This window comes from Lathamus discolor, chromosome 6, assembly GCF_037157495.1.
Source record: "Lathamus discolor isolate bLatDis1 chromosome 6, bLatDis1.hap1, whole genome shotgun sequence".
In the NCBI taxonomy this organism is placed as follows: Eukaryota; Metazoa; Chordata; class Aves; order Psittaciformes; family Psittacidae; genus Lathamus; species Lathamus discolor.
Window position 1 is genome coordinate 43,806,943 of NC_088889.1, and position 20,630 is coordinate 43,827,572.

The following is a 20,630-nucleotide window of genomic DNA, read 5'->3' on the forward strand; positions in this document are numbered from 1 at the left end:
CTTGATTTCCATTTATCCTTTACCTCATTCACTGAAATATTAGATTGCAGTATGTGACCCTTTAAGAGCCAGCTTTTTATTATGCTTAGAAATTAAAACCTCAGAATGAAGAAGAAATTAATATTTTATTGACAAATTCATTTAGGTAAAGATATTTTATTAGAGATGAAATCTAGGAATGTAAAAACGTTCCCTAACTTTCTTTATTTTTTCTGAAACTGGCTTTATTGAACCATTTAGAATCATAGAATCAGAATACTTAGGGTTGGACATTACCTTAAGATCATCTGGTTCTACTCCAGATGGTATTGGAACCAGATGATCTTAATGTCCAGAATGTCCAGAGGGACACCTCACACTAAACCATCTCACCCAAGGCTCTGTCCAACCTGGCCTTGAGCACCGCCAAGGCTGGAGCACTCACAACTTCCTTGGGCAACCCATTCCAGTGACTCACCATCCTCACAGTAAAGAATTTCCTCCTTATATCCAATCTGAACTTCCCCTGTTTAAGTTTTAACCTATTACCTCATGTCTTATCAATACAGTCCCTAATGAAGAGTCCCTCCCCAGCATCCCTATAGGCACCCTTCAGATACTGGAAGGCTGCTATGAGGTCTCCACACAGCTTTCTCTTCTCCAGTCTGAACGGCCTCAACTTTCTCATACAGGAGAAGCCTATCTTCATACAGGAGGTGCTCCAGTCCCCTGATCATCCTCATGACCCTCCTCTGGACTTGTTCCAGCAGTTCCATGTCCTTCTTATGTTGAGGACACCAGAAATGCACACAGTACTGCAAGTGGGGTCTCAGGAGAGCAGAGTAGAGGGGCAGGATCACCTCCTTCGACCTGCTGGCTACGCTCCTTTTGGTGCAGTCAAGGGTGCGGTTAGCTTTCTGGCTGTGAGCGCACACTGAAGCCAGCTCATGTTCATTTTCTCATCGACCAGCACCCCCAATTCCTTCTCCTCAGGGCTGCTCTGAATCTCTTCTCTGCCCATCCTGGAGCTGTGCCTGGGATTGCTCTGACCCAGGTGTAGGACCTTGCACTTGGCATGGTTAAACTTCATAAGGTTATCATCTGCCCACCATACAAGCATGTCAAGGTCCCTCTGGATGGCACTCCTTCCCTCCAGCGTATCAACTGAACCACAGAGCTTGGTGTCATCAACAAACTTTCTGAGGGCGTACTCGATCCCACTGTCCATGTCACTAACAAAAATATTGAACAAGACCTGTCCCAACACTGATCTGTGGGGGACACCACTCATTACTGGTCTCCAGCTCGACACTGAGCCAATATTAATTAAAACTAATACTATTGAGTACTAATTAAAAAAGATCCTATTTGCTCTTTACCCAGGGAACTTGCAGCAGAAAGTCACAGCAAGTATTTCTGTAGAGCATAGTAAACAATTTTTAAAAAGCAAACCTAGAAAATGGTGCTTAGGAGTAATTGAAAATCATAAAGGGCAGATAGCTTGACTTGGATAACCCATTTCATTTTCTATTATTCTTTGCTCATATGTGTCATCATTTAAACCCAGTTGGCAACTCAGCACCACACAGCTACTCAGTCCCTCCAACTTTCCCTCCATTCCATGTGGAATGCAAATACCACAGTTTGAGATAAGAAAAGTTCAATAACTGAAATACAGTGTAATACTGCTACTACTACTAATGATAATAATAATTATAGGGGAAATAATATGGGGAGAGAATATAAAACCGAAAGGGGAAAGGAAAAAAAAAACAACAGTAAACATGAGTGATGTACAATACAATTGCTCGACACCTGCTGACTGATACCCAGCCCAACCCAAGAAGCAATCAGCCACTTCCGGGTAACTCTCCCCAGTTTATACACTGAGCATGGTGTGCTGTTGTATGGAATACTCCTTTGGCCAGTTTGGGCCAGATGTCTTTTCTCTGCTTCCTCACAGCTTCTTGCGCCCCTCCTCACTGACAGAGGATGAGAGACTGAAAACTCCTTGATCAGAGTGAGCAGCTACTTAGCAACAGCTAAGACATCAGTGTATTATAAACATTATTCTCGGACTAAAGCCAAAACACAGCCATTGGGAAGGAAACTAACTCTATCCCGGCCAAAACCAGGGTAATATATTGCTGCCATATTTAAACAATGTCTTCAGGCCTATCTACAGTTTATTCTCTTTTCATGGGTAATAGTGGTCAGTGTTATGAACTTGTGAGCAATTGTTAATTATTTCCATATTATTGTACCTCATACATCATAAAGTTATGTTGTACTGAGACTGAACAAATACATCACTTGTTTTAGATGTTAAGCTGCTTATAAGTAATTGGGTATTAATATTGTCAGGTATAGTCCTAGCTCCCTATTATCTATAGTGCAATTGTTTTTTTTCTTTTTTAGAAATTACATCCCATCTTTGAAACTGATGCATACGTCAAGTATGTGAAAAACTGTTTATATGAAATTTGATACATCTATAAAAAAAACCTAATATACATACATATATATATATATATATACATGTAAACTGACAGAATCAAAGATCTTTGAATATGGAAGCACATGCAAGGAACCAAGAAAGTTACAGGCATTAGACAGAACTGACCAAATGACAGTATTGGCAGTCGTTGGCAGGTAGATTGGCTCAGTGATGTCAGATAAAATCTTACCATGACATTAAAAATACTATCTTTAGCAATTGTGAAGGGACTTATGTGAATTGTAGAATTTCAATATGACTATGCTTTCATATTTCCAGTAGATGTACTGGGGCATTTTAGCAAGCATTTCTTGAACAGTAGGAGCTCTTCTGAGAATCAAAAGTTACAATGTTTGGTTGTGGGGTTTTTTTTGTTTGTTTGTCTGTTTTGTTGGTTTTTTTTAATAGGAAAGAAAAAAATATGACAAACCGTTTCTTACTTATGAGGTCTTTTCACTTTCTCTTGCCTTTTGAACTCATAAATTCTTCCTATATATGAGGCACTGGCCCATCTACAATAAGTAAGCAGCTGAATTTGTCACATGAATTAAATGGTTCTGGCATGTTTTTATGAGATCACGGTATGTCTTGTTTTACCAGAAATATTGCCGTGTGCGCTATGGTTGCATACTTTCTAGGTCAAAGTATTTCTTATGCAGATGATCAAAGACTGACTGACATGCTTTGGAAGACAGGAATAAGCATTTCAGGAAGTGTTATTTATCCCATCTAAGCATATGTCTGTTACAGTCTCAGTCATCCTAATTAAATGCTCATGTGTAATTATATTAAGATATCAGATATTAATATAAACATATTAATATCTGATAATATAACCAGTCATTTGTATTTACAGTGGTTTACATGTCCTCTAATTAGGGAAAGAAAATAGGCTTCTGAAAAAATAGAATTTAAGAACTGAAATTTCTATTCTGTACAGAAGCAATTGACCATTTAAAAACTGTGTGAATTTAAATGCAACTGTGTAATTTAAAACTACCAGACCTAATCTCAATTTCTTCAAGAAATACACAGTCCTGCAATGCAGGGACATGAGCCATCACACTGACAACCTTCTGCCCACCACATAAAGTGACGTTATAAGGACAGACTCATCTCTTTTTTATTCATGCTGGCACCAGGGTTTCTTCTGCTTCTATTCCACTCCATTAGCTATGATGAAAATTTGACATATAAACAATTCTCCTGTCTATTTTATTTTTGTTACCTCTCCTTCAGCAGTTAATGCAGGGTCTTGAGCCATTAGTCTAGTGGGAAGTGTCCTTGTTCATAGTAGGGGGGTTAGAACTTGATGATCTTAAGGCCCTTTCCAATCCTAGCTATTCTATGATTTGAAAGATTTGACATCCTGTGGTATTTTTTAGCAATGATAGCAAACAGGTCTCCAGGTCCCAGTTTTTAGCCTTATGTGACAAAAAAAAGAAAAAAAAAAAAGCAGTCTCTCTTCTAAAGCAGGCTGACATTCACTTCATAATCTTTGATATAATGATGAAAATAGAGAACTACATTACTTTCTTAGTCTAGTTCGTCCTTGGAAATCTCCTTCATTATTACCATCCAGGCTTAACCTTGATTAGCTTGTCAGATCTGATAGAATCAGAGCACAAATGAGTGTTACCGCCTTTCAAGGCACACTGCACCACGTTTTCATACTGCTTAAGTTTGGTTTTGAACTCCTTAAAGACTAGACTGTTAAAATGGGAGAAATGGTCAGAGATCAAGGGTAGGTAAGCCTAAACACAGACAAGATGCTTGGTGCTTAAGATCAATGCAGCAAAATATGGCTGTGGCAGAGTAAAAGAAAAATGAATTTGAAGTATTAATTTAAACTGTAACATGAGAACAACAGCAATCTATATTTTTTAATGGCTGCATAGAATATGTGATCAGAAAATAATAAGGATTTACATTAATTTTTTTAGCCAGAACAAATGAATAATGTAGCTATTATTGCAGTTGTCTGGCAATAACAGTAGAAGTCCTCTTTGCTAATGTGACATATGAAGATGTCCTTCCAACAGATTCTTGCACACAATGTTAAGAAAGAGAGTGCAATAAATAAAGTATTTCTAAACTTTTGAAACTGAAACAATATGATAGGTGAATGCTGCTCCTATCAAAACAGCATACATCCAAGTTGAAAAATTTGTGGCTTTAATTGTAAACTTTCTATCATTACAAGGTGATTAGTTTTAGTACCTCCTGCCTACTCAAATGCATAGTTCAGAGGGAGCATTGCTGTACATAATTTGATTTTCCCCAGAGCAGTACATGATGTGTTATTTGATGCCCTTCAAAGGACACTATTAACCAAGCTATAAAGTGTCTGATTTTATTAGCTTTACTGGGTTTTATCAGTTTGTAAATGTGTTATTTTCTCCATTTATTGTGCCTACGGGATCCAGAGATAGAGTGAGCTTCAACTTAATATGTTGTTGGAAGGTAGCAGTGGTCTTACTTTAGCACTGCACTGTGATGTGATGACATTGAAGGTAGAGTCATGAAAACGCTAATGTCGGGGCCATTTATCAAGGCAGTTCCTCACTGCTATAAAACTCTGCTGTGAGATTGAATTCAACAGTACGTTTTTGTCTCAAATAGAGCAGAGTGTTTTTTTGTTTTATAACTCCCAATCCCCAGTAACAAAATAAGATGTATTTAATAACAAGAAAGTAGGTCACACAGATGTTTGACAAAGTAGGCAATGTAAGTTCTTAACATGGAATTCTGGGAAGCACAAGCTTTTGGAAAGCTTTAGTTGTCATCACCTTTGTTTAAGTTTCGGGGGGTAGTGTACTGCACTGGAATCTAGTTTTTCTTGGTTCCCTTATAAATAGTACAAGCATTTTCTGGAGTGATCAGAAATATCAGAAATATATTTTTTTTGCAATAGATTTCTAATGAAAATAAAAAATATGCTGGTATAAATGACCCACTTAGTACAGTTTAATGACACATGTAGTATTTTCTCAAAGCCCGTTTAAAGCATTTGCTAGATGCAAACAAATATATTTACAGCAAATTTCCTATTGTACAGTGCTATTTTCACAGTGGGCTGTCTTCTGACTGTATTCTGATTATTATATGTTACACCAATATCTATTTTAAAAGCTTTTCTCATTTATTCAAGATTTTATCTGAAATTTAAGACAGATACCACATGAAAAAAATCTCTACAAAAATTAAAAGCTCAGAATTCTGAAGTACTTTCACAAGTTTTGATTAGAAATTGTTTTCTTCATAACAGGAATTAAATTTTCATCTGTACAGGAATTAAAATCAGAAACAGGAGTATTGATGCAGTTTAAGACATAAGCAAATGATGAACTATGAGACTGAATACTATGATGAAGCTAACGGTCTTAGAATGGACATTTTAAACATTAATGTCTCAAAAAGAAAAGGCTGCCTAAAATCATAAAATTAAATATATTTAGAACAATTGCTAGAACCAAAGGGAAACCATGAATACAAAATTATTCAAAATCTAGAAGACAATTTTCAATATACTGAGCTTTTATTACATTCATCATTGTGCAAAGCAGAAGACTATAAGTTGATGACTCCAGAAAGGAATTATTACTGCTATTGTTTTCTCATTCTAGAGACAGATTTATTTACTTTTTTTTTATTTTTTAAGTGTCCTGGGTTCAGCAGTAGCAGTTATTTTTCTCCTTCTTAGTAGCTGGTGCAATGCTGTGTTTTGACTTTTGGCCTGGGAACAGAACTGATAACACTGATGCTTTTAGTTACTGCTCAAATGTTTTAGTCTGACCAACGACTTTGTGAGTCTCATGCTCTGCCAGAGCGGAGGGGAGGCCAGGAGGAAGCAGAGACAGGACACCTGACACAAACTGACCAAAGAGGTATTCTATATGACAGCACGTCATGCCCAGGAGGTAACGGGGAGTTTACCCAGAAGGGCTAGTTGACTGCAGGGTTGGATGAGGTATCGGTCGGTGCTCGGCTGGGGGGAGTGGGGTGAGTTATTGGTCGGCTGGTGTTGAGGTGTTGTATTCTCTTCCCTTGCTATTTCCTTTATCATTATTATTATTGGTGGTAGCAGTAGTGGGTTTGTGTTATACTTTAGTTACTAAACTGTTCTTATCTCAACCCGTGGGATTTACATTCTTTTTGATTCTCTTCTCTGTCCCTCCAGGAGTAGAGGGAGGGAAAGAAAGGGGGGAGTGAGTGAACGAGCTGTGTGGTTTATGGCTCACTTTGTTTAAACCATGACATTAAGGACATTACCTGTCAGAAATAAAGGAGTGAGGTATAGACTCAGATTCATTCATTCAGACTAGTCATTTGCATATGTAGTTCAGGGATGAATGCAGTTAGGAACTCTCTTAGTCTTTACTGGATAGTTTTAGAAATGAAAGACCCATAATGGTATGGGTAGCATCAGCTGTTTTACCTGATATTTACACCAAAATGCCATAGAATAATCTCAGATTTTAAAGCTTTGATACATTCTTCATGCTTGCAGATTGGCATCTGCTCTGAAATCTGTTTAGGTTTGCTCTGTGAATTTTTCATCATCCTTTATATTGTACATGCATACATGTATGCATGCATACAAATTCTTATTATTCTTATTGTTATATTATTATTATAATACATGAATAATAATAATGATGAGGATTATAATTATTACTGCTACTACTACTAAACACTAATAATTAAAAAAACTCAACCCCTCCTCTTACTGTTGCTGTTGTACCTTTTGGCAGCAGTGATACTCTCTTGAGAATAATCCTTTCTAATCTGTTTCTCCCAGGCAAAGAAATCAGGGAGTTACAGAAATCACAGAATTGTTGAGGTTTGAAGAAACCATGTCCAGGTGGAGGTGTGATCTATCTGGTACGTTTGAACCAAATGGATTCCCACAACCACTTTAGGCACTCTGTTCCAGTATTCGATCACACTCCTGGTAAAAATGTAGTTTCATGTGTTCAGGTGGAATTTCCTGTATTTTAATTTGTGTCTGTTGCTCCTTGCACTGTCAGTGGGCATTACTGAGAAGAGTCTGAATCCTGTGTCTTTGTTTCCTTTGATCAGGCAGTGATAAGATCCCTGCTCTGATCCTCACCTGCCACTTAGAAGGTTATAATGAAATTTCCTAGGAGGGGATAATACTTTTCCACATAAATTTTACTGTTGTTATTTTGTCATTCTAAAAGCAAAATTAAGGTCACTTTGAAAAATGGGTATGCTTGCACTTCTTTCCTGGAAATCTGTAGCGTGTTGCATGCTGGACATGAGTCAAAACTGTTTCAATTACAGACAGAAGAGGGGACAGCTACGGTGTACCAAAATATTACTGGTATTTTGTCATCTGTGAGATCAGATATAATGTGGAATATTATATGATTAAGTCTCTTCACACAAGCTACAGGATGGAGCAACATACTGTTCAGGGTAAGCTTATGCCAACTTTGGATTAAAAATGTCCATATAACTTCTTATTTTATTGGGAAAGTAGAAAAGCCTGATGGATACCATAATAATTCTTTTTAGAAGGATTTTCAATAGTTAATAAAGAAACTATGTAGCAATTTTCAAAATAAAACACCGTAACACATTGAAAAATAAAAGTATTTTATTTAAAAGTCTCTAAATGAAAAGTTCTGCACATTTATTTAGGAAGGTGAGAGATATTTCCAAACAACTTGTCACATCTTGATTTAATAAAGAAAAATTGTAAAATTCTGTGGAAGTTTTAAATGAGCAATAAATCCAGTCCTGGCCAGGTCCTTCTACCATCTAAAAGGGAAAAGGCATGTTTTGTGGTCCATGTTTTGTAGCCAAATGATCTGTGAAACTTGTAATTGGCAAGTGTAACATTTCCTCCTTCACCACCAGTAGAGAACTACATCAGAGTAGTTCATACATGAATCACTTCTCCTTCCAGAAGCTTATCTTAGTATCTTAGTTTAATTACCAAATTCTCAGTAGGCTTTTGCATACATTTACAGTCTTTCTTCAAGAGCTGGTCTACATTACACAATGGAGGGACATTAAAGAATACCTGAAATAATTTTGTACAGTTTTTATTAAAGTCTCAATTTTAGCTAACAATGCTGGTGTATCACTTCACTGTGACTACTGTACCACTATTCTCATCCAGGTCAAGTTCAGGTATTCCTAAACTACACTTTTTTTTTTTTTTTCCAAATGGACAGAAAATATGGAAGGAGGAGACTGAAGAGCCACAGATTTGCAAGAAACAAAACAAGTTTTTTCCTTTGTATAGAAGTAAGCAATTTTTGTCAACTCAGTAGCTAAAATCTAAACTATAACCACAAAAATTGAAAGGAAAGAGTTAACATTAGAGTTATTAATCATGATGCTTGTTATGTGTTGTTTTTATTGTGGTAATCTTCTTTTTACCACTTAACAGATTATCTGTAGTATATGGTAATTCCACCACAGAGTTCTCACACTTTCAGGATATTATGAAACCAACATGATCAGTAGCTTATGCAGGAGATTATTGTGAAATCGCATAGCAATGTTTTAAGTGTAATGAAACCTGTGGAATATCAGGAAGTCCAGCAGTGCTTCTGTGTATGACTGGACACCCAAAGCACACTGAAGAGATTACTGTATCCACACCATTCCATCTCTGGAAGCTGCTTTTACAGAGTCTGCAGGTTAACAAGCATTGATATTTGATGTTAGTGTTTGCTGAGAATTATTTTTTGCTTCAGCCATTAAAGGATGCAGCTGGATTGCCAAGGGTCAGTCTTCACAAAAACAAGGTCTCAGAGTAGTTTTGGGGATAACGGTCTCTGATTAGGGACAGCCTATTAAAGGCTTGTAGACCTTGAACTCTAGGGTAGGGGCTAAGGTATCTTGGATCTATGGGACATGCTCTTCTTTCTTTTTGCCCTGCAGAATCCCTAAATGACTCAAGGAATTTGTTGCCTGCCAACTACAGATTTGCTGATGATAATACATTATAATTAGCTGATATATGATTGTAGATTTGTATAACTAACAGTGAGCAAAATGTTGGAAAAATATTTAGGACATTTGGTATAATTCTACTTAAGTGGCTGATTCATCCTTTTTTCTATTAGTAGGAGAACAATAATACAATAATGTTTTGTAGAGGTTTCTTTTGCTGCAGCCTGCTGTGCTCTAGTCTTCAGAATCTAAATGTGAATGAGTTTAGAGATATTGAAGAGTTAAGAAATGCAAGTACACAAAACTGTAACTTGTGGAGACTAAATCTTGACTTTTAATTATGATAATAATGTTTGTTTACAAATCTATTAGTTTTGTATAGCCCTTTTATGACTCATTATTCTGAGTATAAAAATTGTTTGCCAATAGAAATGATAAAGAATCATAGAGCAGAAACATAGTCTAATTTAATTTATTTGCATCAAGAAAAGGAATCTTTATTAAGTTTGATTTTTTTTCCTATGTCTGCAGTTAAATCCTTTTGCTGGAGGCTTTATTAGAAAGAATAATCCAGCAGCCACACTACCAACCTACTTGATTAAAATGCCATGAAACTGAAATTGTTCAACACTGTCCTTGCCCTAAGAAAAATCTGGGAGATATTTATTTTTATTATCATGTCTTTCATGCAACCATATTAGTATTTTCTCAAGATCTGTCTGCCTTTATGTGCAACTATCAAGCCCTAGTTCTTCTGCATTACTTTCTAAAACCAATTCAAGAAAATGCCTTTTAGAGAAGGAAAAAAATTCAAGCTGTCAAATATCAAAGTAAATTTTATTGATGGTCCTCAGTAACCATTTAGGAGTTAATCATAAAAGTGGTCAGCTTGAGGTAGTTTTCCCTTGAGATAAATAATACTTGGCAGGTTTATTTCAGTTTTCTGCCCACAGGCCTACCATTCTGCCAGTGGCCATTTGCCTTGATGCCTGTCATCTGGTTTTGATCTCTTCCCCATTAGTGTACAAAGTAGATCAAAACTAGGCACTCAGCCATTTGGACTCTGTAAGGTCAAACGTTTTCACCGCAAAGGATATGAAGACAACTACTGCTTGCCAATAATTTTGACAAATTGTGATTTTAGAACAAGCGCATCTTCAACTGGGTTTTAGCCATGAAAGCACACAACCTCCACTATAGTTTTGAAAAATTTGGAAACAGATACCTAACAGAAGGATAACTTGAGATTATGAAGAGACAAATGTTTGGCTCATTATAAAGTCAGATGTGTTGTATGGCATTTGAGTGGACAGCAGAAACCCTGACATTAACACATGGCTCATTAGAAGTGAATTTGAGTTTGGCTTTTTTTGCACCTAAACAAAATAGCTAATATACATAGGAAATGTACTGAAAATTCCTGTGCCAACTCTTAAAGGCATAAAGTCTGAATTTAAAATTAAAGAACTATTTCACTTTGCAATTAAAACCATAGTACTGGTTAAAAAAATGAAGTAATAAGAATGGTGTGACATAAAGAATTCAAATACATGTTCAAGACCCCTGTCACTGATGGTATGTGAACTAATTAGCTTTTTCCTTAGCCATGGTAGGCACAGTGCAGAACCAGCTGCCAAACTCCCTGATTTCAGTAGGGCCAGAATGTCAACCAGGATTTACAATAATGCAAGGCTTTTTCAGCTGGTCAAACTTCCCTCTGTGATGCTTTGAAAATACTTTTCTGTTGGGAGAGCAGTGTAAAACATGTAAGTTTTACTTTATTTCACTGATGGGGCATCCATTTTATGGAGGAAGGGAAATTCAGCCACTGACCCTTATATACAGGCATAAATTTACTACTTTCAGCAGCAAGTACCTGTTGCCTGTCAGAAGATAGCATGTATAATCAACAGAGTGAGTTATTTCCTCTTGTTTATAAGAAACATGCATAGCTAAATCTCTTAAGTACTATTATATTCTGATGAATTGTCAGCACTAACTTTTCTGGCAACCTGATATAATGTTACCTTCTGTAGAATTATGGAGGGTTGCTAAGGAGAAAACAGTGACTACCTAAAATATTCCAGTGTATCCCTGTCAATGATTCATTTGGAAGAATTTATCATAAATCTACATAACTGCAACACTAAAAATTCTAAGGAATTTTTACCTGTAGTGAAGTTTTGCCAACATTTTTATTCTCTCTTGTTCACTAGTCTTGACTGTCTTGGCATTCAATGGCTGTGAAATACGACGTCATTTTAAACTAGGAATTTTCTTGATCGGTAAGGACTAATCTCTTTTAGTGAGTAATTCCTGATAAATGGTATTGACAGCTACTAACAAAGATGAATGATAAAAAGAGAAATTGCAAATATTATAGATTAAAATAGAAATTGACATGGCTACTAATAACAGCAATAATTTATTCTGGCCTCAGCATAGTATGAAGCAGGGGCTCTACTGCAATTTGTTCGTCCATTAATTTAGACAGAGTAGTTTGGACAAAGTAACCCATTGACCAAACCAGGGACATTATTCCTGAAAAATACCTACATGAAAGAAAATTTTCTTTAACAAATGTAAAAGGGTGGCAAAGGAAACCTTGATAGAAACTTCCCAGATTATGAACTAAAAAGAGTACCTCATGTTAAAGCTTTTTATTTAGTGCCAAACAGTAGCTTAATAGTTACAAGGTCATACTGAGCTTTGGCTCCAAAACTGTATGAAGTCATCTCTAGTTAGAAAGATTGCAGAGATCTCACAAATTTTGACCTTTCCAAGGGAGGTAAAAGTGTAATCCAAACTGCAACAAAAAGCAGTATAATTTTCAATTTAGAATCAGCTTTCAAAAATATTTTTCTCCTTTCAGTACTCTATCGGAACGACCGATGACTTGAAATACTTTATCCACATCCCATAAAAAGATGAATCTCATTGAAAGTAGCAAATGAGCTTTTCACTGAGAATTAGAATAAGGAAGTGCTAAACATTTAATGGAAAGTGAATTAACAATTTCTCATCACATAAATATGAAGTTTACATGTATCAAAATATATTTTTTTAGTTTCTCTCTTTGAAATACATTCTTATTGCTCAGAAAAATAAGGATGAAAATATATGAAATTAATTCAGATATTTCCCTCTAAGTCTCTATTTATGAAATTAAGTGTTTTATCTCAGTAGTTCTTAGAATATTCTCGTTGGTAATACTTTTTAGTGCAGGATTTTTCCCTTTATGGTAAGACTTGGTTTTTGAACTAGTGCTGTTTCAGCTGACACTTTCAAGGTTGATGTCAATGTTGCTATATATTCCTTAAATATCATACGTGTCTCTCTTATATCTTAGTCACCTTTTTACTAAGTAAATTTGATTTCTCTTAATTTTAAGACACCAAAATTGATTAGAATTTCTATGGTTTTCTTAGGATAAGGAAGTAGAAATGCAAAACTTCTGTAGGAAATATGCAAATCTTTCCTTTTTATTATCTATGCTTATTAAAATATTGTGAGTAAAATCAATTAAAAGTAAGCTTAGAAAGTTCTTTACCTAGATGTTCTTTAATGGATGAAGTTTAGAAATTATTACACAGCTCCTAGATAATTAATTTGCCTACTATTTGATCTTTAATCAATAGTTTATATTTTTAGCAGCATTTATTTCTAATAGTGCCCTGCAGTTTCTTCACTTTATTTAGTTTTCACTTTATTTTCAACATGCAAAAACAAAACAGACACTTCCACGCCTGAGAAAACCCCAGCATTTTATTAATTATGTGCACCTAAGAAGAGGAAACCAGTTTATTAACTCAATAAAACTCTGAATTCATAGTGTGATATGTAATATAGATGTACAACGTTAAGGGTAGTTTGACATTAAGCTGTTATATTTCTGCAGTGCTGCTGTTCAGGCATCTACATGCACAATCTGTTTTACCCCAAGCTGATAAGAATAAATATTTTTCAGTAACTCTAATGCAGTTTAGAGACAACACATAATGATTGGAATGAAATAAACTAACCAATATTTATTAAAATACAGAATATATGGTAAACTTACTGTCAAATGAGGTGCCCATCATAGTGCATTTTCCACTAGAATTGTTTGTCTACTTTCTATTCGTTCTCTTAGAAAGAAAATGAAGCAAAAAAAAAAAAAAAGAATATAAATGTGAGCACAACTTTGAAATACAAGTTTCCATTAGGCTTTAAAAACTCCCATCAACCTGTAAATTTTACTCATCTCTAAATTTATTTTTATAGTTTGTTAAATATCAAAACATTTATAACAAACGCAAAAATGCAAATGTGCACAGTACAAATGTGATTAAGTTGACATAATAAATTGCTTTGTTAACATAAATATTTTGAAATGCTTTCAAACAGTAAGACATGATAAGCAAGTAGTGCTGATAGAGCCATCAACACAATTTGGGAGTATAGTCAGATAATATGCCAGAGTAAAATGTCTCCAGCCACCCAAGATACCCACCAAAACACGTCATATCATAATAAGAAGCTCAAAAAAATGTGTTTATCACTTTTAAATAGCACACTGGTAAATAGAAATAAGGCTTGCTCATGAGTTAATATAAATTACTGTTGCTTAAGAGAAGTCAGTGAAACTACACCACTTCAGACCAGCTCAGCCTGATCCCCAGTACAGAAAACTCTAGCAATACCAGGCATTCAGGGGGAACTGGTTGGGGCAAGAGGACAGAGTATTCTGTACAGTAATTGTGGTGTGCTGGTTTTCTTTCCTTTCTCAGTAATTCTTTTTATTCCACCTAACAAACAGCATCATATTAGCTAGTTTTAAAAAATGGGACAAAAGCTTCTTTTCTCACTCAAGGACAGAGAAAAAAAAAACCCAAACTTAGGCTTGTTCAAACTGATGTAACTTTTTTTCATAGAAAATATTTTAGGGTAAGTCTAGCACAAAAGAATTACAGATGAGATCCACAGATCTCAGTTTGGATAAATCTAAGTGAAAAAAAAAGGAAAGATAACAGTTGATACCTTCCAGGTGATTTCTAAAATTTGTTGTATAGAGGTATCTCAGAAATACAAAGAGACACTGTGGAAAACATAATTCCAAAAATATGTCTGGAAAAAAAAGAATTTTATGTATTCTGTTTTCACGTTTCCTGTAATGTAGTAATCTATTGTGAAAACAGGAATATAATCGGGTATAGGTCATCAGGAAATATGCACTGGTGTTTGGCTAGGGACACATCTGCTCTAGCAGCTTTCAGTTTTCAGCCTGAGGACACTGCTTATGTTAGCAGCCATTTCATTACAGTTCATAAACAGATCACATCAAAACTAGTCATAAGAAATCATTGAATTCGTATGCCAGCCTTGCTGAGACTTACAGTACCTCCTGTGATTTAAAAAAGAGCTATTCCAAAGGATCAGAATTGCATTTAAGCTATCTATATGGTCAATTACACAGCCTTAGGAAGAGAACTGTTGTTTATTAAGTGGGGAAATAGCAAGGAAAAGGCAGTTGTACTGAAATGGATAGAAAGTGTCTATTAATGTTTGTGGGGTTTATGAAAAAGTGTTCACTATTGCATTTTACACATAGTTTGATTCAGAGAACAGTTACAGCATCAAACTCCTTAATGTATTCAAAGACACTTAGTTTATAAAGCCCTCTTAGTTTTTGTCTGAGCATTGTGAACTTCTTTCTTTATCACCTCTGGCTGCACCCACAAAATTCAATGTACCTAAGAAGTTCAGAGTGGAAAAAGTGCTGCTTATTTAGACATCAGTTTACAGGAGACTTTTAAGTGGAAGCTATTGTCTGAGTTACCTCTGCAGCAGGATCAAGTCCTTTTTAGCTAAGCTGCAAACAGACAGCCTTTAACATATACCTAAAACTACAAACCTTCTTGTAAGACTGGTAAAGATTCTCCATGTTTTTCCATTAGAAATGGGTACTTATGAGTACATTTTTAGAAAGACACAAAATAAATTTCTATTCCCATCTAATTTAAAGTTTCTATGTTCTCTAATTTCTGACTTTAACAGAAACATTATTTTCAGGCTTATTTTCAAAGCATGTTACGGTATTTAACCACAGAGCTTATAATGAAATTGATGAAAAAGGTATATCTAAAATACCTAGATTTCTTGAAAATATCTCACTGAGAAAGATTTTTTTGAGCTGGTATAAGTAGTGGCTATATTAGTTAGCAAGAAATTCATTAATATTTCTGCTTTCTGGGATAATTTATCCACGTTTGGCTCTATATTAAAGATCTATTGACATGTAAGGGTTAATGCACTTCAGGGCCTCATTGACCTATAGATCATACCAAGTGTTTATATAACAGAGTAAGAATATGCATGTATTGCAATTTATGGCTGCACACAATTCAGAATTAAAGGCCTATATCCCTAAATAAGAGAACTACAGTATTTGCACCATACAAAATAGACCAAGTACAGATTCTATAAATCTATTAGCACCAGTTTTTTAAGTTTACTGCTCACCACAGTGAAGAATAAAATGTCACAATCACCACTGCGCATAAACACTTCTGTGATATATATTGCCGGTTACTAAGCTTGAGAGAATTGAGAGTGCATATTGCTCATGACACCAGCATGCAGACTGTAAGTGATAGTAAGGGAAGTTTTGTTTTGATTGCCTTGGTACCTCTAATATCAGATCTTGGTGCACGTACCTAATAGGTCGTCCTGGTGAGGGACATGAACTTGAGATCAGTAAAGTTTCCACCTGAAAGGCATATGTGTAGCAAATACACCAAATTTTTTTAAATTCTGCTTATTCTTAGTGCAACATCATTAGGATGGGTTTGGCCTACTGAATAACAGAACCTATAGACAGATTTTTAAAATAGCATAGAAGAGTTCATGTCCAAGATTGAGTATTTGATGTAAGACTTTTTCTTTATATTTTAGGGGATTAGGAGATACGGATTGCATTGATTTCTGACTTTTTTAGGAGTTAAGGTTTCTGGCCGGGATTCATAACTGACAGGATGGAGTGATAAAGACTCCTATGGCATTCAATAATAATTTCTCATTGCAGGGTTTTATTTGACAAAACGTTTTGAAATATGTTAAGCTGCTTCAGTATTTACCACATACAGTTCCTTCCGCTACTGATCAGTGTTTCCACGAGTCATTCCACTATATTAGCAGGGAAGCCAACACCTCAAAGGTGACCTTATTGGCCCAGTATGGTCATCTAACTAGTCACAGTGTCAGGCTATGAATGGAATCTATTGCTATAATGAGTGCACCAGGGATCCTACTGCTTGGCGGTAAATGGATACAGCTTCTGAAACAGTGTCTAGGCTACAGTCAGAAGGGAGGACTCCTATCAAAATTAATAGCCTCCTCACTCTTTTTTTTTTTTTTTTTTCATCGATGTATTATTGAAATGATGTTCTTTCAAGGTTGCACAGCTGGTTTAATGCTGATTATGTTTTAAGCCAGAGTGGATAATTAAATAGGATAGAAATGAGTGTAGGGTTATTCATGACAGAAAAGATGCCAAGAACTGTACAACAAAGGCATCTTGCTGATAAAACAAAAAGAGCAAAGATAAATTTACTGCAAAACTATTAGTTCATGGACTCTCTTTGTTCTTCCATAGAATAAATTAGATATATTAAAACATTTTAAATTTTCAGCGTGTTAAAACATGTCTCCAATTGCTCTGCACCAGAAACCCTTACATGAAGACAGTGAAGAAAAAGCATAATGGCATGAGTTCCCTAAATTTTATGGATTTAAAGCTACTACAAACACAAGACAATATATCCTGGATCACACAGTAAACAAGCACAAGAATTCTGAAAAACATGACATAATTTAAAAGTCTATATTCTAGACTGCAATGTTTCATCTTATAATGTATAATGTTTCACTTCATTAATCGGCTCATTTCAGAGACTGCGGGTTTTTTACATGTGCTGAATGCTGTTATGCTGAATGAATTAGCATATAAGTGCGTTTCTCCTTCTTGGTGGTGGTGTATCTGCAGTAATATTTGAACACGTCCTGTGAGTTTGATCAGGGGAACTTATTCACTCGGTTTCTTACACAGCCTTTTGGAAATAGTAAGAAACTAATTTTGATTTCACTGGAATACTACTCAGAGACATTAAGTAGTATTACCAATTACCAATTACCATTTTTTTACAGTTTTGGTTCCTTTGTTTTCACGTTAAAGGAAAATATATAGCAAATTGCTGTCCTTTAAAAAAAAAAAAAAATCAAAAAATGAGCTGTTCAGATGGTCTGTTACCATTTCAGAAGGGGTGATGGGGGCCCACTGTATATACACAAACTAAAGTGACAGCATGTGGATCTGCAAAATAACCTGAAAAAGCTTTTTTCAGAATTAATGATACAAATGAGCTGATACAAATTATATTAGATTGCATTATATTTCTGTGAGTGAATGAGCATACAGATTTAGACCACTACCCTGTATCTATGGACACTACATTTTTTGGAGGCAAAAATATGGAATCAGTGATGCACTGCAGTAAGAATCTTATGTTGTTTCATTTTATCAGATGAGGTGTGAGAAATGATGAGGTGTGAGCAATGTAAGATTGATGTATAGAAAATATTGTTTCACAACAGAGAGCAGACACAGGCAAAATTATACTTTTTAAAAACCGTTTTTATAGCTTATGTAATAGTCTAAAAGCAAAATTAGTTCTACAATATTTTGCTGAGCATCCTACTGGTTGTTCAGTCTGTCATAATACATAAAATTTCATCGCTGTGATATCAGTGCATCAGCGTTTCTAACGTACTGCATAAGAGACACAATTAAGAATAAAATAACATAGACTCTACTTCTCCAGTCTCAGAGATCTCTTTTAAGAAAAAAACAGGATTTTATATACATTATTAAACACATTTTCTGAATCTTCATTTAAGATTTTATATTCATTATCAACTTTCAAAGGGCTGAAAATTATTTCACCTGAACTTTACTTATTTAATTTCTGCAGTTGTTTGCCTTAGAGTTTACCACTCGGGGGGGAAAAAAATCCAACCAACCAATTTATCAAGAATTTTTTATAGGATAATCCATGAAAGAATAAACTGATATGCAATAGAATTGAGATTTATTAGACCTAGAGTTGAAGCACAATTGACTTCTGTTCTTCCTGTAATTTATCATTCCTGGAAAGGGTTTGGACTTGACATTGGGAAAAATTTCTTTACCATGATAAAACATATATAACAGCTATGACTTCCTCTTACCTTGAAAGATAGTTACCTGTCAAAGAAAGAAAAAAAGAAATTATAATGTAATAAAGTATACTTGTAATACAGCTGAGATATAACAGACGCTAGACCTGTGAAGAAAGAGCGACCAGCATTTTTTTAAATTTATGGGTAACACCAAAATCTGAGTATTTGCAAACACTTTTCAGAGGAAGTTTAGAAATAAAACATGCTAGATACTAGAGCAAATTGTAATTAAAAGGAGAAATAGAGTACATGAGTACAAAAAGGGAAATAGCAGGTAACCATCACGACTGAAGATTCTGGGATATCTGTCATTATAATATTCATAAACTGAAAAAAATTAATACAATTGAAAGAACACTCAAAAGTAAAAACTTATTGCAGGACATATTAAGAACATTCTAATGTGTAAGACATAGTATATAATTTTATTTAAGGTCTGTGTTTTAAATGGAAATATTATGAAGACTGACAGTGGTAATGAGAGAATGGAAGAGCATGTCCTAAGAGTAAAGAAAGAAAGGAACCAAAATAACTACTTTTCAGAAAAAAAACCCAACCCAAACAAAAACCAAACAACCAAAATCCCAAGCAAAAGAGACTGCAGGGAACTTAAAATGTATTTTCAAATATATACGGCTTGATTTAGCTGCCTCTTGGTGACTTAGCCTTTTTCTGTTACTATTCTGTTTCAATTAATGTTTTAATAAAATGTATAGAATATGATGAAATGCAAGTCAATATTTACTGGTTCCAAATAGTTTGCTTGTTTACAGGGAAAGAAAAATAAATACAAAAAAGATTTTATTTTTTTTTTCACTGTATTCACTGAGGACAGACATAAACAGCTTAAATTGCAGATTAAAAGATTTAGTTTAGATATTAAAATAATTCTTAATATAAAAGAAATTAAACACTGGAATTAGACTTTAAAAAAATACAAACTCTATATTTGCTTAAATACTATCACAAAACAGAACATTTATTTTTCAAGGAAACATTTGAGTCAAGTCATATTTCAGTTTGGTACCTGAACTGTGACTGCTCTGCATAGCTTGTGCTATTAATCTGCTAGAGTCAACCAGCCATATCACATATCAACAAACATTTGCTTCTAGTCTGTGCAGATTTTCTCTGAACTACTCACAGGTTACAAAGGAAAGAGAAATTGCCCTCAGGCTTCTGGCAGATTCTGCCCATCCCTTACGTCTTTCAGAGGAAATAATGGCTTTGGGCAGGAGGCAAAGAGTCAAGAGAGGGGCTGGAGTTCAGCACTAGCTGATATAATGAAAAGGTATGGAACTAGGGCACAGTGGCTTTTCTGGCATGGAGTGAAAATAAGGCATTGAAATTACAGAGATGCTTTCAGCAGATATGTTTCTCTGTTTTTTTCCTCTATGAAATTATGAAAATAAGGAAAATACATGGAAAATATTTTTCCTGAAGTGCTAAAAATAGCATGCAATGATAATACCTTTACTTTGTGATGTTGTTTTCAAAAAGTTCAGCTACTGCTGATGGTGACTGAACTAGTTTGTAATGAAGATGGTCATATAATTCATTGTAGATCTGCAATAAACAGCTGTGGACTTCGTGCATAAATCATGCTCACAATACTGCCCAAGATTATGTTGATCCTTGAATTCCCTGCTTCTGATATGTCACAGGTATGTGAAGAAGGATGTGAACTCTGTCCCTCCAATATACGTATGTTCTTGGAAAAGAAACAGGGATAAGACAGTTGGAACTGTGTTTCAGGAATCAACTGTGCCTGGAGGAAATGGAAAGCTGACAGACAGCAACCATATCTTGAGATATATCAGTTGAAGAAAATACCACAGCCCCAAACAGTAGTACTCTTTTGGACTTGGAAGCAGTGTGCTGAATTACAACAGTGCTTCTCCAGTAGCTAACATATACAATTTATCAGCAGAACTAATTAATTGAGGTATAATCTCATGGTTCTACA